This window comes from Epinephelus fuscoguttatus, linkage group LG16 (assembly GCF_011397635.1).
Source record: "Epinephelus fuscoguttatus linkage group LG16, E.fuscoguttatus.final_Chr_v1".
NCBI lineage: Eukaryota > Metazoa > Chordata > Actinopteri > Perciformes > Serranidae > Epinephelus > Epinephelus fuscoguttatus.
In genome coordinates, this window is record NC_064767.1 from 24,806,169 (window position 1) to 24,821,251 (window position 15,083).

At 40.2% G+C, this 15,083-nt stretch overlaps 1 long non-coding RNA gene across 1 annotated transcript; it reads right to left on the reverse strand.

Moving 5' to 3' along the window:
- Nucleotides 1-5,708, reverse strand: LOC125903862 (uncharacterized). Its single transcript, XR_007451340.1, has 3 exons — nucleotides 5,549-5,708; nucleotides 1,186-1,313; nucleotides 1-1,069 (listed from the first exon to the last, which is right to left on the reverse strand). It is a non-coding gene; the product is annotated as an uncharacterized LOC125903862 (long non-coding RNA).
- Nucleotides 5,709-15,083: the final 9,375 nt, after the last annotated feature.

The window sequence follows — 15,083 nt, forward strand, 5'->3', positions numbered from 1 at the left end:
TTACTTACTTTCTAACTTACTTACTTTCTGTACACTCGAACACAAAACACAGAAACGGCATATTTCAATTTCACTTAGTGTGCACAAGCGTTGCAGCTGCAAGGCTCTTTTCAATTCATTCTCATTCAACACTGCACTTCTTTCAGCCTCCAAAGTTTTCCTAACTTCATCCCTAACATCAGTTTGCCAGCAGTCATACAGCCACAGTAAACTATTTAGTAAACAATGTATGGTGTTAACACTCAGATGAAAAAGACATGCTGAAATTATATTGGCAGCTTGGTCTCACACTGCCTCTTTCCCAAATGGCACAAGGAGTCTGACCTTTTCCTGATCTCAGCGCTGTCAAAAGATGACCTTTGTGCACAGCATCACGTAGTCAATGTGTACGAGTTAGAGTCTTTAGACACAGCACAAACCTTGCCTTTTCAAAATCACATGTCAATAGTAACACTGTGAGCAAAATAACAAAAAAAAGCAGCAATTTTTATTTTGTATAGCTCGACCATATTCCAGAAGTTATTCCGAGTCTGGTCTGTCTGATAATATTTTAATGTCTCGAGGAGTTTTGCTAAGAATCACAGAAAAACCACAAATGAAAAAGAAGAGGAGACAAATTTACTCCAAAGTTCTTCAGCACTGAAAGAGGCAGCAACTGAATCTCCAGTGAATAAAAGAAAACTCAATTCAAACACCCACATAAAATCTGTTAATGTTTTTTCAAGACTTTCTCACACCTCTTTTTTGGGGGAGTTGAGAAACTTAGTAAATCAATAAACTTCTGTTACACTTCTCGGTTTGTGGGTGTGACCTGAGGGAATTGCAGGAGGAGGAGGTTGAGAATGGGCAGCTTGGCTTCCCTGGTGGGTCAAGGTGAGTCTGTTAGCCTGATGGCTTGTTCACTCTGCAGATGTCACCTGGTCATTATCCTGAGGCAGCCATCTGCCAGTTGGTCCTGCAGGGCCTGGCCACTCAGTCTTCTGGGCCCTGTGTGACTGGCAGGATCCATGCTGCTTTCTCTTCTATCCTGACCCGCTATCCACCTGCCTCCAGTGTCCAAAAGGCCAGGCTGGTCAGGACCAGAGGGAAGACAGAGGACACACGCAGAGAAACAAAAAAGCAAGCTTTGAACTCTCTGCCACAGCGTAAACTGGGATAAATTAATGATGCATCTGCAGTTTTTACCTGGGCTCCCCTCACAGCTGAGTGCTTGGCTTCTCACCCTCAGCGCTGCTGGGATGCAGAGGTACGCTGCCAAAATAAACTCCAGCCTCCCTGATCGGCTCACCGATTTCACTTGCCGCTGGTTTTACCTAGAAAGTGCTTGACATGATTATTCTATTTCGCAAAATTATCTGTTGAGAGAATCCTCTGATACTAAAGCTAATGAAGGGAGGCGTTACATCAGAAAGTTAATTGTCAGCCCTTAAATCTTCCAGAAAGTGTCTCACGGCAGGTAATTATCCTGGAAAATTAGAGCCTTACTTTTGGACACACTTAATCATGCCCTCCTTCAAGGTGTTAGATTTGGCTGTGACTTCTGCTTTTAAGATGTAATTTTGACTTGATAGGGTTTTTAGGTGAACCTCCTCGGCTCATTACAATGAGATTTAATTTCTGAAGTGAGGAGAGGAATCTTTTAGCACATCAATGAGAAATTAATGTGTACATTTTCCCTATATATTTGCCCATAGGTGTGGTTAAACAGATGAATGTGCTGTGTCTTAATATAGTCGAAGGTAGTTGAATAGTGATGTGACGGTTGAAGATGTATTTTCAAGATTGAGGTGATCTCTCTTATGTCTGTGTGTTAAATATGAAGCTATAGCCAGGGGGGATTAGCTTAGCTTAGCACAAAGACTATAGCAAGGAGAAACAGGTCTGTATAGAAACAGAAATGTAAAAACAATCTGTGATTTTAAAGGTTTTGCTTTAACTTACATGTTTTTTGTAACAGTTGCCCAACAATTAACACTGCAGACTGAGACTGGAAGTGCTAAAGAACTGTAGTTCCTCTAATGGCCACTTGAGGCTGTTTCCAGAACAGTCAGTCCCCATAGACTGCTGCAGGAATGAGTCCTAAAACCTGGAAATAAGTTAGCATTTTAGCACCCTGGTTCCCTCGTGTCAAAGTCACTGGCTTTTTTGAATGGGTGTTTGGTTAGACTGTGTCTAAAACACACCAACATAAAATACGTCTGTAAATACTTAACTTATACATTTCGAAGCCTTTTTTACCTTAAAAAAGATGGTTGCTAACAGGTGGCTAAATGACACCAAAGAACATTGTTAAACTGAACACAGCATTGCAGCCTTGTTGTGGTGGTTATGTTAAGTCATGTGACTGTAGTGTAGTTTTTTTAATCAATCAATCAATCAATCAATTTTATTTATAAAGCCCAATATCACAAATCACAATTTGCCTCACAGGGCTTTACAGCATACGACATCCCTCTGTCCTTAAGACCCTCACAGCGGATAAGGAAAAACTCCCCAAAAAAACCCCTTTAACGGGGGAAAAAAAACGGTAGAAACCTCAGGAAGAGCAACTGAGGAGGGATCCCTCTTCCAGGACGGACAGACGTGCAATAGATGTCGTACAGAACAGATCAACATGATAAATTAACAGTAATCCATATGACACAGGGAGAGAGAGAGAGAGAGAGAGAGAGAGAGAGAGAGAGAGAGAGAGAGATATGCAGGTAATGACAGTATCTTACAACAACATTAATGGAAGTAATAATATTATAGTTATAGTTCTGGTTACTGCGGTACAATATGTTGAAAGTATGTATTAATATCTGGCAGTATACATGTGTGACAATAATCATATGTGTATAATAACAGAAGAAGTATGACTAATGACTAATGATGGCGGCAGCAGGAGGCATCTGGCGGGACCACGGCAGCAGCACAACCACACACGTCACGCTGTCCAGGCACCGCTGTGATATGAGTTAATCTGAGAGACAGTGGAGCACAAAGGCTCCGGAGAAGAAGCCGAGTTAGTGACATCCAGACTGGCCGGGTTAGCTAGATGCAGTAATAGGATACGAGAGAGAGAGAGAGAGAGAGAGAGAGAGAGAGAGAGAAGGAGAGACGGGGCCCGGGGTATTATAGGGGGGTCCTCCGGCAGACTAGGCCTAAGTCAGCCTAACTAAGGGCTGGTACAGGACAAGCCTGAGCCAGCCCTAACTATAAGCTTTATCAAAGAGGAAAGTCTTAAGTCTAGTCTTAAATGTGGAGACGGTGTCTGCCTCCCGGACCGTAACAGGAAGATGATTCCACAGGAGAGGAGCCTGATAGCTAAAGGCTCTGGCTCCTGATCTACTTTTGGAGACTTTAGGGACCACGAGTAACCCTGCGTTCTCAGAGCGCAGTGTTCTGGTGGGATAATATGGCACTATGAGCTCTCTAAGATATGATGGAGCTTGACCATTTAGAGCTTTATAAGTTAACAGTAGGATTTTAAATTCAATTCTGGATTTTACAGGGAGCCAGTGCAGAGAAGCTAAAACAGGAGAGATATGATCGCGTTTCTTAGTTCCTGTTAGTACACGTCCTGCTGCATTCTGAATTAGCTGGAGAGTTTTTAAGGACTTACTAGAGCTACCTGATAATAGAGAGTTACAATAATCCAGCCTTGAGGTAACAAAAGCGTGGACCAATTTTTCTGCATCTTTTCGGGTCAGGATAGGCCTAATTTTCGCAATATTACGCAGATGAAAAAATGCAGTCTGTGAGGTTTGCTTTAAATGAGAATTAAAAGACAAATCTTGATCAAATGTTACTCCGAGGTTTCTTACGGTAGTGGCAGGGGCCAGAGCAATGCCATCTAGAGAAACTATGTCATCAGATAAAGCCTAACAGCCTTTTACAGCCTAACGTTAGTTTTTCCACTTCAGGTGATTGCATTTACGCTTAAAAAAATAATGAAAACAGTGTTCTTGCTAAACAAAATGGGTAAGTATTATAAATGTTTGTTTCCCACTTGCTTTTTGACGAAGGAACCAGGGCGATGCTAACTTCTGCACTGGCCCAATTAAAAAAGGGGTCCTATAGGGGTAGTAGTCACCAGAGGCAGCAAAATACAATATTATCACGATACTTAAGTCACGATAAAATATTATTTTGATGTTGCAATATGCTGAGTATTGCGATAAAATATATTGTGCCTATCACAACTATAAAAAGGAATGCTTTGTCAACATCTGTTTTATCTAATAAAATCAAGTTTTCAGTCTTTACATCTGACTTCAATCATTCTATTTGCAACAAAATGTATCTAGACTGAAAAAAAACCCAATTAACTTTAATATTCAAAGAGGCTACCTAACTTTAATTTGTATTTGTAATACTGATAATTTATATGATAAAAAAATCAATATTACTACTGTCACTGTAAAAATCGTGATACTATGCTGTATCAATTTCTTCCCCCAGTTTTGATATAATTCACCTGTTTTATTTTTATTAAGGCTTAAATTAATGCACAATTAAGGGCATGGCCAAATATAGTCACTTGTTTGGTTCCAAAAATCCAAAATGGTGACAGCTAAAATGCCAAACTCGAGGCTTCAAAACAGGAGTCCACAACCAATGGGTGACATCACAGTAGCTATGTCCATTACTTTTATAGAGTCTGTGACTGAGATGCAGATTGATAAACTTTTGTTTATTTACAAATTGCAAGCTGTGAGCTTGAGGTGCTGGTATTTGCATTTTGTAACTTAGGTGAGAGCCCTGCTAGTTGTATCCCCCTGCTTCAACTCTTTATGCTAAGCCAGCGGCTTCTTGCCTCCAGCTCTGTAGTAAATGCACAAACTCAAGTGGTATGGATCTTCTATTCATCCAGCTCTCAGAAAAGAGAGCAAATTTCCCAAATTTACTATTTCTTCATTCAATTTCAAGCCTCAGTAAAACATATAAAAGGAAAAGCAAATAACACAGTGACTCATATTCAGCTTGTAAATTCAAATTTGGAAATGTTTTTTTAGCAGTTCTTGACTAAACTGCACAGTCATGCTTGTGACGTCTAACTATGTAATGAATGAGACCCGAAGGATCTCACAATTAGCTTTTATTTGATTAACTACTATTTTATGTTTTAATTCATCGCTGCCAATAAGAGAAAAGGAATACCTGTTGGTTCTCACTGAAGAGGAGGAGGTTACAACTGTGCAAAACTTCACTTGGTGAAATAAATTTTGTTTGTCAGGTGTCAGCACAAGTTAAGTATTTTCATCTTATAAAACTTCTTTTCCTCTTTGACCTGTTTCTCTTTTTAACAGTGAACTTTGCTTGTCATGCACTCCTCTTTTTTCCCAGTCCTGCTGTGTCACACATGCTGATATCGGGGACTATTTGAGGACATATTCACACATAACCAATCAGGTAAAAACCCATAAACACATTCATCTTCTGCCTGCCAGTAATGTCCAGGAGGCTTTCAATTTTTTATCATCTCCACACTTTCATCATTTTCACTGACCACAAAATATGTCACCGGCTTATACACACGCACACACCTATACACACGCTCGCACACCTTTGATCTCGTAGCCTCGGTGATTCTGATATTTCATCCTTGACCCACTTTGAACTCGGGACCTGCAGTAATGTGCTGGACATGAATGGCTGCGTGGGCAATCTGCTCCTCCTTTCCTTCTGTTGTTTTTTTGGATCAATTATGCTGTTGTTCTGGAGGACGGCACACCACAACTCCAGGCTTGGCTGTGTTTCCAGCCCCTGATATAGAAAGGAGAACTATGATTGTGGGAGGCCCACCCTCTAACCTGCCTGTACCCCTGGCAGCCAGAACGGGCCAGCTGGTACTGTCAGCAACCCTGACAGATGACCTGCTGAGCGGATACTTTTAGCTCATGATTCACCCATCATTATACAAACATACTGTATAATGTACAATGTACTGAAACAAAGTCTGCTGTTGTTGTAGTTGCATCTGCAAAGTGCACGCAATTCTGGCTTGAAAACCTAAAATATGTCTTTTAGAGCATTATCACAAAGAGTTGAGGGCCATTTTTGGCTCTTTTTTTGTGGTTGGTATTTTTTTGCAGTCCTGAGCATAGGTTGCCATAGATTTTGTTTTGTAAGATACCGTCCTTCGACAATGGAGAAAATCAGCTATAAAGGGAAAATGTCATGTTTAAAAACCTGAGGAGAATAACAAGTGTCCATTTACAACACAATTTGCACCAATCTCCAGCAATTAAGCAAACAAAAATCCACCGTTGAAGAGGACAAGATACTAAACTCAGACAATAAACCAGAATATAATGCAGCCAGAAGTCATGTTGTGCTTCATTTCAGAGCACGAGCTCACTTACTGGAAACATTCTTGCTCTCTTGCTCTCTTACAGTATGTTTTCGCTATCTCTGTTACAATCGCCACCCACACAGATAACCTATGGCTCGATGCCATCGAGTTTGTGCCCATTCTCGAGGCTGTTAAAGGGCATTGTGGGAAAAGTACCAAGTACAATGCAGGTTGAGAGGTCCAAAAGAAGCAGTTAATTAAAACATGTCGTGCACACTGCAGATCGCAGATGGATCACATACAGCAGTAGTGTATATTTATGTATTTAAATGCTAAATTGTTTCCTTTACTCAAAGACAAAAAGTCCTCCTCTCTGATGGATTAGAGAATAAGATATTTTCTGATTTGTATTAGACTTTCACAAGACTCAAGTCAATTAAAACACTTAACAAATTTGTGTTCTCAAGTGTATTTCATACATACTGTATGTATCTTTGCTGGAGCTGTGTATTTAGATGAATCTCTGCTCTGCACAGCAGCCACAAAATCCCCTCCTGTATTAAACTGCTGCCTACTTAAATAATACGCTGTCTGTTTATATGATATGATGTGATTTGACACTTTATTCAGTCTGAACAGAGATCAGTCTGAGCACAGATTGAATTTGAACTGCATAAATATAAATTCATGAAGCTTGCACTGAGCAGCTGAATTGAAATTTCTTGAATGCAGCAATTTGAAATTGAAAGTAAATACTTGAAATTGAATGTGACAATTATTGAAATGAACCAACTTACCAACAATTACAGCCCATTTCACAATTCATATTCAAATTTCTTCAGTTCAGACTGAGCGCTGAGCGCCTGAACATCTGGAGGGAACTTTTGTTCCCCGAGTGACTGGAAGACAGCTGCCTCCTCTGAGGCTGCCGACAGTGGTCTGACACTCTTCACTTAGCCAACTGTAAGCCATGTGGCGCTGTGCCTTTCTCGTCTCCTCAGCCAATGAACAAGTTTGCTTCACACTCGGTAAAAGGGATGCAAATTACGTCTTATAGCTGCTAATACTGTGGTGAGCTGAGCACTCTTATGGGTTTGTTGCCTTCCATCTAAAACTGTCCTGCCTCCTTCCTTCCACAGATGTCTTTTGGGCAGTTTTGGATGGGATTGTGCAGAGAAGGGCTTCATGTGGACATCAATACAGACTAACAAGACAAACCACTACAGAAAAATACCATAATTTCTCTCACACAGTGCCAACTAAATAAACTGTCGGCTTCACAAATATCCTGTTTCACCAAAATTAGCATGTATATGCAGGATTTTTAAACACGGAAAAACCCATTTAGAATAGGTGATAGACTCCTTTCCCATTGCCAGTAGACCAGTTCTACATACACAACAACTGCAGCAGATCAGTCAGTGTTTGACGTCACAACTGGCCAGTGAACAGGTCAGTAAACAGTAGCAGCATAGAGGACTGTGTAAGCTGTATCGCGGTAACTTCTTTTACATATTCTTACTTGTTCAGTCTCTTTTTCTATCTCGGTGCAGACTAATTTGGCAAGATGTTTGAGCTCTGCTTGGACAGAGATGGATGGCATTTTGTGGTGGTGCGTCATTGCATCTCGCTAGTAAAGGAGCTAAAATTAGCACGTTCACCCAAGTGTTGTGTTTCCATCAATGCCAATCAGAGCCAGAGCAAATAAATACCCGTGACTACTGCAGAGTCATTTGACCTGGATGTGAATACAGATTGTAACCTTGTGTTAGTGGGTTTTTTATGCAGTGGGAAAGGGGCTATATTTACAGGGCAAATACACTAGACTAGCATTCATGCTATGTTTTGCTGGTTGCAACACAATCACCAGAATAGATGTCAACATTGTACATTTCTGCAAACCATACATATGTAGCGGATACATTTCTTTATCGTTCAACAATCCTGTGATTAATGTGTGATTTTTTTCAAGCACTGAACTCACTTGATGACGGTTAGGAAAGGATCAAATTTTGCATTAAGATACCCAGTTTTGTTGGCACAACCACCGCTAGATGCGGTGATGTCTTACTGAGAAAGGTCAGGTTTGGTGCCACAGTTCTGTTTGGAATTGCTCCGGCATCTCACTAAAAACCAACTGGTATTTTTGTTTGTTGGTCTCAAATGGCAGTGTGCAGTGGTCGTCATCCTCCATGTGTCATCCCCTCCACCTCCCCCTTATAAAATCAGCTCATTTACACGTAATCAGAACTACGTCATTGTAGAAATGTTGATATGCTGCCTAAGAAATGTATAAATGTTACTATCCATGGTTTACAGAACAAATAAAACCAACATTTTCTTTTGGCGACTGAGCTGTATGTTTTCACACAGCCTATGTTCCAAGCACCGCTATGGTGAAACCGCTGATACACTGTTCACAAAAATACAACAAAGAGACACTCATGGTTAAGTTTTTCACCAAGTGTTTGAGAACAGGACAATCGTTGGCCGAGAAGAAGAGTGAGGCACCACGCCACATGTCTGGAGGTTGGCTAAGTGGTGTTAGCTCACAGTTGGCAGCTTTAGAGGAAGGAGCTGCCTTCGAGTCCACTTCAATGGCTGCCATCAAAGCGAAGCCAAAAAGGTGATGAAGGGATCCCTCTTTGGCTGGAGCTGTCAGTCCAGGGGCTGGCTGCAGGGACCTAGGAATTCAATCTCTTTATAATAGTCTGCTCAGATGCAAGTAAAGTCAGAACACTTGACTAAAGGGGACATAATACAAAACCATCCGTTCTAAATGCAACATAAATGTAAACACAACAGACAGTTTAGGACAAGGAAATGTATTAGAGGCTAAGAGAGGTGACCTTGGGATGACTGCAGGTTGTCAGAGATGAATCGCTGCATACTGAATAATGTGAAGGTTCTTTAAAGTACTGATAAAGTCAGAATATTCTATTTAAACCTTTAAAGTAGGAATTTGTCACACATTCATATGAAGATATAAATAGTCTCCTATAATGTAACAACTAGAGAGATAACCACTACTGTACTATAATCACCCTTCTGTTAGGTGCTGCGCTGGCTGTAAATGTGAGATTCATTTACTGAAAGTTTTAAACCAGAATCCAGAGAGATCTGTGTATGATTTCAAGATATTTGCCAAGATAATCACATTATTATGACACAAAAGTAACCACAAGAGTGAAATAATTTTAGTTTTCTCAAATGTCCACTCTTAAATCCAGGGAATGATGTTATTTCTGTAAATTGTACTCTCTTAATGATGCCTTGTACCAAATAAAGAGCTGATTTACCTACTGTGGTTTTAATAAAAAAAAAAAGGTACTCAGACATCTGCATGTTGAAGCCTCACTGAAGCCTGGAATTAATAACAGAATTGTTAAATAAACTCAGGAACGGTTTGTTGAGCTTTCCAAGACCCTAAGGATAGTTTCTGATGTGCTAATTTGATCACAGTTGTACAAACCTGAAGCAAGTGTCAGTAACATGAAAGTGACTGTCGGGAAAATCCTGCACATGGAAGCTGCAGTTCGCAGCTTGGCAGTTCGCTTATTTGTTTCTCTGAGGAGATGAGCATGTAAGTGAGGATATCCACAACACCTGTAAGCACATCAATGTCAAATGTAGCACAGATGCGCTATGTATAGGGGCTGCATGTAGTGGTTCTCTTCTCTGATGTAGGAAATCTGTCTTAATGCTACATAGAGGTGCCCTTATTATGTGTTAGTAGTGATTTAAAGGTTCAGTGTGCAGGATTTAGGGGGAGTATAAATTCTTTAGTGTATTAACACCTGAAAATTAGAATAATTTTGCTTTGTTGTCTTAGAATGAGTTATTTACATCTACATAGGGAGCAGTTCTTTGTCCAAGGAGTTGAGCCATGTTGCACAGCCATGTTTCTACTGTAGCCCGGAATGGACAAACCAAATGCTGGCTCTATCTATACATAGGACTGTTGGCATTTTCTCATTTCGAAATTGCTTTATTCAGCATCTTTACCAGTTAGAATCCCCTGGTCCATTTGTTTTTAAGAGGGAGGAGACCTCTGTGGATAATTCAGCTCTCAGTAAAAACCTCCTGCACATCTGAAAGTTACCAGAGAAAAAAGGTGAGCACACATTAGGAGGTGCTGGGCTAGCTGCCTGTCTCTGATGTGCCAAACAGCATAGGAGAAACACTGATTTGTATCATGAAACTGTTTTAAACATTGTTTTTACCAGTTTTAATGTTTGGGAGAGGAAGAGACCTCTACGGATAATTCAGCTCCTGGTAAAAATGTCCTGAAAATGAACACTGAAAGAATGCTAAGGTAGTTTGTGCTTGGCACTAAGGAGAAAATCCAGCTGGTTGCAATCTGCAATCCTCACCACTAGATGGCATTAAATCCTTCACACTTCTTCTTTAAATGCAAACAAAAGGTGAAATTTGGGCATTAAATACATGTACATTTTATTGGCATAAAGGATATTACAGTACATAATTACTGTGTGGGTTTCTACTTTCACTGTGGTACTCAAGTGCTGTACAAAAGAAGAAAACATTGAATTAATGCATTGTTGTATAACACCAATGAGCCACCTCCTGTGGTCAGTGTGTGGATACTGCCATACTGCCTGCTGTATGAGTGCACACTGTGCAGGCTCTTTCAGGGCTGTGCATGGTAAAAAGAGCACACACTGTAATTCCCTTAAGCACTGCGCATTACAAAAGGCTTTATGCATGGTAACCCCCAAGCGACCCACCAGGATAAACAAAGCTCAGTTCTCAGTGAAGAGCTGCAACCACCTAACAACAAAGCAAAACAAGAGGGACTTAAATGAAGATATGCCAGTACAGTACAGTCACACTGGTCAGAAATGGGCTCTTTCTTTCTGTTTAACCGGGCTCTGGCATTAAAAGAAGAATAAATAATAAATCTCATTTGAACAGTAGAGTAAATTCCACCAGTATGGCACTGTTTGCCCCCATCACTTCCTCTCACTGGAAATCCCTTCTTCTGTTTGTCTGGCTGGGAGGAATTTTCTCTTCTTGTACCTTGTTATAGTCTGTTTTCAGCATTTTCAGTACTTACTGACCTCGTTACAACACCGTATACTGTGTGTGAAGTTGTGGTCCCTAAACAACAAGACAGAGCATTTATCAGCATGCCTTCCAAAACAACCCATGTGACTGCTCCAAAAATTGCTTATATAAGTGTTTTCTGATCTGCCATCACATATCACATTTGTAACTTCTCGAAGAAATTCTGTGCCAGGATGACTTCCCACTACTTCTGCCTTTTCTGCTTAAACTGGATTTACACTTGATTCATGGTTTTAACTCCAGTCCTGCTGTATATACCAACCACAGCGTAGGTTTTGATGTTTACAGTTTGCTAATGGATTCCTCCTCGACGCACATATAGTTCATGATCTTGTGCGTCAGTCATATTCCACAGTGCTTATGTTCTTTCATTTTCATTGTGATATAGAGGGATGATGGGTTGCACACGTAATTATAGAACTGAAGTTGCATCCAGGTAACTTGTATTTCACCTTAGTTGTCTCATTAGTGAACAGAAGACTACCGCCGTGCCATCACCGTGTTTAGGTTATTCATTTACCGTGACAGAGAGCAGTGATTGTTTACAGTTTAAATTGCTTTGCTATGTTTGTGTTACTGAAAGAGTAGACATACAATAAGATTTGAACTCGATGTTGATGTTTGAACTTGATGAACTTAATGTTGTGTTCTCTAACAGCAGTTTCCACTGACAAGAGGGACTTAAAGGAGAAAACACAAGCAGCCCAAGTGAACCAATAATGTGGTGTCTCTGTAGCTGTTGTAGCTTTATTGTGTAGTTTGACGAGGCGCACGTCAGCTATAGCCCATGACTGCTACGTATATAAGCTCCAGAGCCATACACTTCTGATGTAGAAGTAAAAACCCAGCTTTAAAGTAGACAGGAAAGTTATTATTCATGCCAAAAGCAAAAGGTCACTTGAAAAATGTGAATATGCCCTGTCAAACAAGATGAAAAAAGCGAAACCTCACTATTTAAAACTGAAAGTGAAACTTATTAATGCTCTCTTCAAAGTCAGACTCCAATAGAGGGTTTGTTTCAGTAAAAATGTGTGTGTTTGGGAAGTACTGAGCATATGACTGGATAAATAGCTCTTGGATTGAGTTTTTGAATGGATGTTTTAATATAGTTTTGCTGTTGTTAATTAATCGTGGTCCAGTCAATCAATACATCAATGTGTTTGTTGTTTTCTATGGAGGTCTGCAAGAAAAACAATGTTTTCTTTAAGAATTGAAGGTAACACAGTTTGACTAATTGATATACAAATTGTCACTTTTCCTTTAAATGTGGCACATGCACTTTATCGTCCTTGAAATTCTTCTTGTTCTTAAACATACCATTGCATTTTAACTCTGTAACATGAGACGGAAGATTTGTCTCGACTCAAGTCTCAGCACTACGAAGACAGTCAGCCCCCCGTATAATCAAGCTTGGAGAGGAACGATCATTGTGACAAATGTCTCCATCCGTGCGCAGAATTAAATACCGTACAAAATTCAAGACATAGGGATGTGTCTCACTTAACATGTTCCTTAGGGGGTGGAGCCCCTTTATATTAAATGAGGCAATCAGTTGTATTCTTTTCTCCTCCTAATGAAGATAAGGTAATCAGACTGAGCGGTGATTCAGCATCTCACCGAAATGTCCCCAAAAGCTACGTGTTTCTTGTAAATCAGTGGGGTGCTGAATCCTAAATTATAATTTCTTTTGATATTTGAACTCGCTGTCAAATTATACTTTTATCATGATGGGAGGGAAAGTTGACAGTAAGGACATTTTATGGGGACTGACAACAGATAGATACAGAATCTATCTGAGCAGCCAAACATTAGAAATATGAGAAAAGATCTTTAATGAAGATATACAAAAACAAATCATATGAGAGGTCACTGTGGAGAGATTAATTAGGTGGAAATGTGTTGCATTCTTCATGAGTCAACTTTAAATCTACAGGAACTTCAATAACATCAGCCATAAAGTGAGCACACTGCACAGTTATCTCTAGAGAGCAACAAAGTTCACTCAAATAATGAAGATAAGCTCAAAACTGATGCTGATGAAGAATTAGAGAATAAATAATATTAAATGTTCTCAGTGTGACTGTAAAAGCAAACAGATGGCGGCGGGTTGTGCTTTCCACTGTGATTAACTGGAATCTGAACTTGACATTCAAATAATAGTAATATCACTACAGCCTGAAACTGAGCTCATGATGTTTTTAACTGCAGTGCTACACTGAGACATCAGATACATCAACACCACTTTACCTCCATCTGCTGCACCTACTTCTCTCTCTCTCCACCTGTTGGGACGGTTCGTGTATATTTTGCGTGTCTCTGATGTGTTTTATTCTGTCACTGTATCTCCTTTTCAATCCCCGGGAAGCTCATTTTATGACTTCTATTGCATTAATAATATATGTCTGTGTGTGTATGTGTGTGTCTGCCCTCATTTGATGCGGCTCTATTCTTGTCTCAGACTTGGTTTCCAAGGTGCCCCGTCTGCAAACACGTCCAGTTTATGACTTTGTGGAAATCAGGCATGTTTGAGAACCATGGAAACAGAGACATGTGTCTAAACTAGAGGACCAGCCCAGACAGGCATGAGCCCCGACTTTATGGTTTTAAGGCCCAGACACACCAAAACTGACTGTGTTTTAGCCTAAATGTAGCACTTGAACACACCAAAAAGAATACAGCCAACTAGCATAAGAGGAAATAACTCACCATACCAGCAGGCAGTAGTCTGTATTTGTAATTAAAAAGGGAAAGAGAAAGACTGACAAGATGGATTCAAGATGCTAGTTAGCCTGTTAGCACATTAACAACACAATGCAAGATTGAAAGAAGAAAGGGTGTTTATCGAATATTAGCTAACCATAAAACCAACAATTACGAACCATTTCTGTGAAAGAGATCAATGGCTATAAAAAAAACTTTACTAAGATAACAAGTTTGTTTCGCTACCCCACCCTTTTGACTTCAGTCGTTTGTTTTCTATTTCTTTTCTCATGCACTGAGCTGAACTGCCAATCAGAGTGATTTTAATGATGCTGATTCATATGCTGAAAAAGCCAACAAGGATTGTAAAGGGCTGACGAGTTCCAACAGTGGAGAACACACCGCGAAAACTAGGGTAACGTACGCTCACCAACAGCCAACCATTAACTTGGTGGGTCAGGGCCCTCAGTCTTAGATCAAATTATTATGTCTCAGACTGAGAAATTGGGGCAAAAGTCAAAAATCTGCACAGCTGCCAATAAAAGTCAAAGCTCCCTTGCAAGATATGTCATAAAGGCCCCTGAGCCCATAGACGAACATGTGCGTATGTCAAACGTTCACATGTGCAACAAAAGTAATGACTGAAAACAGGTCCTTAAAAAGCTTTGTCATTTTCATCTCAGCTGTTTTAAAAAACAAGACAGTAATTTATTTCTCACAGAGGAGCCAACCACTTGGATGGGTGTTATGAGTTTGGTCAGCGTGCCTGCTTTACACAAAGAATATATGATGAAGCCAACTTTCTGAACAAGTTCATTTAAGGACTAAACCTCACTTTGAAAAAGTTCTGTCAAAAAGCAATTTTCACATGCAGCTACTTTTCATATCCTCGGAGGTAAGACTCGCCTTCAGAAAAACAGAGTAGGATTGGGGAGGAAAGGAAAATATGAACCAATGTGCCGGGAAAAGGGGGAAAAAAGCCTACAAGGTCTGTGAAGCTGCCTGGTGTGATTGGTCC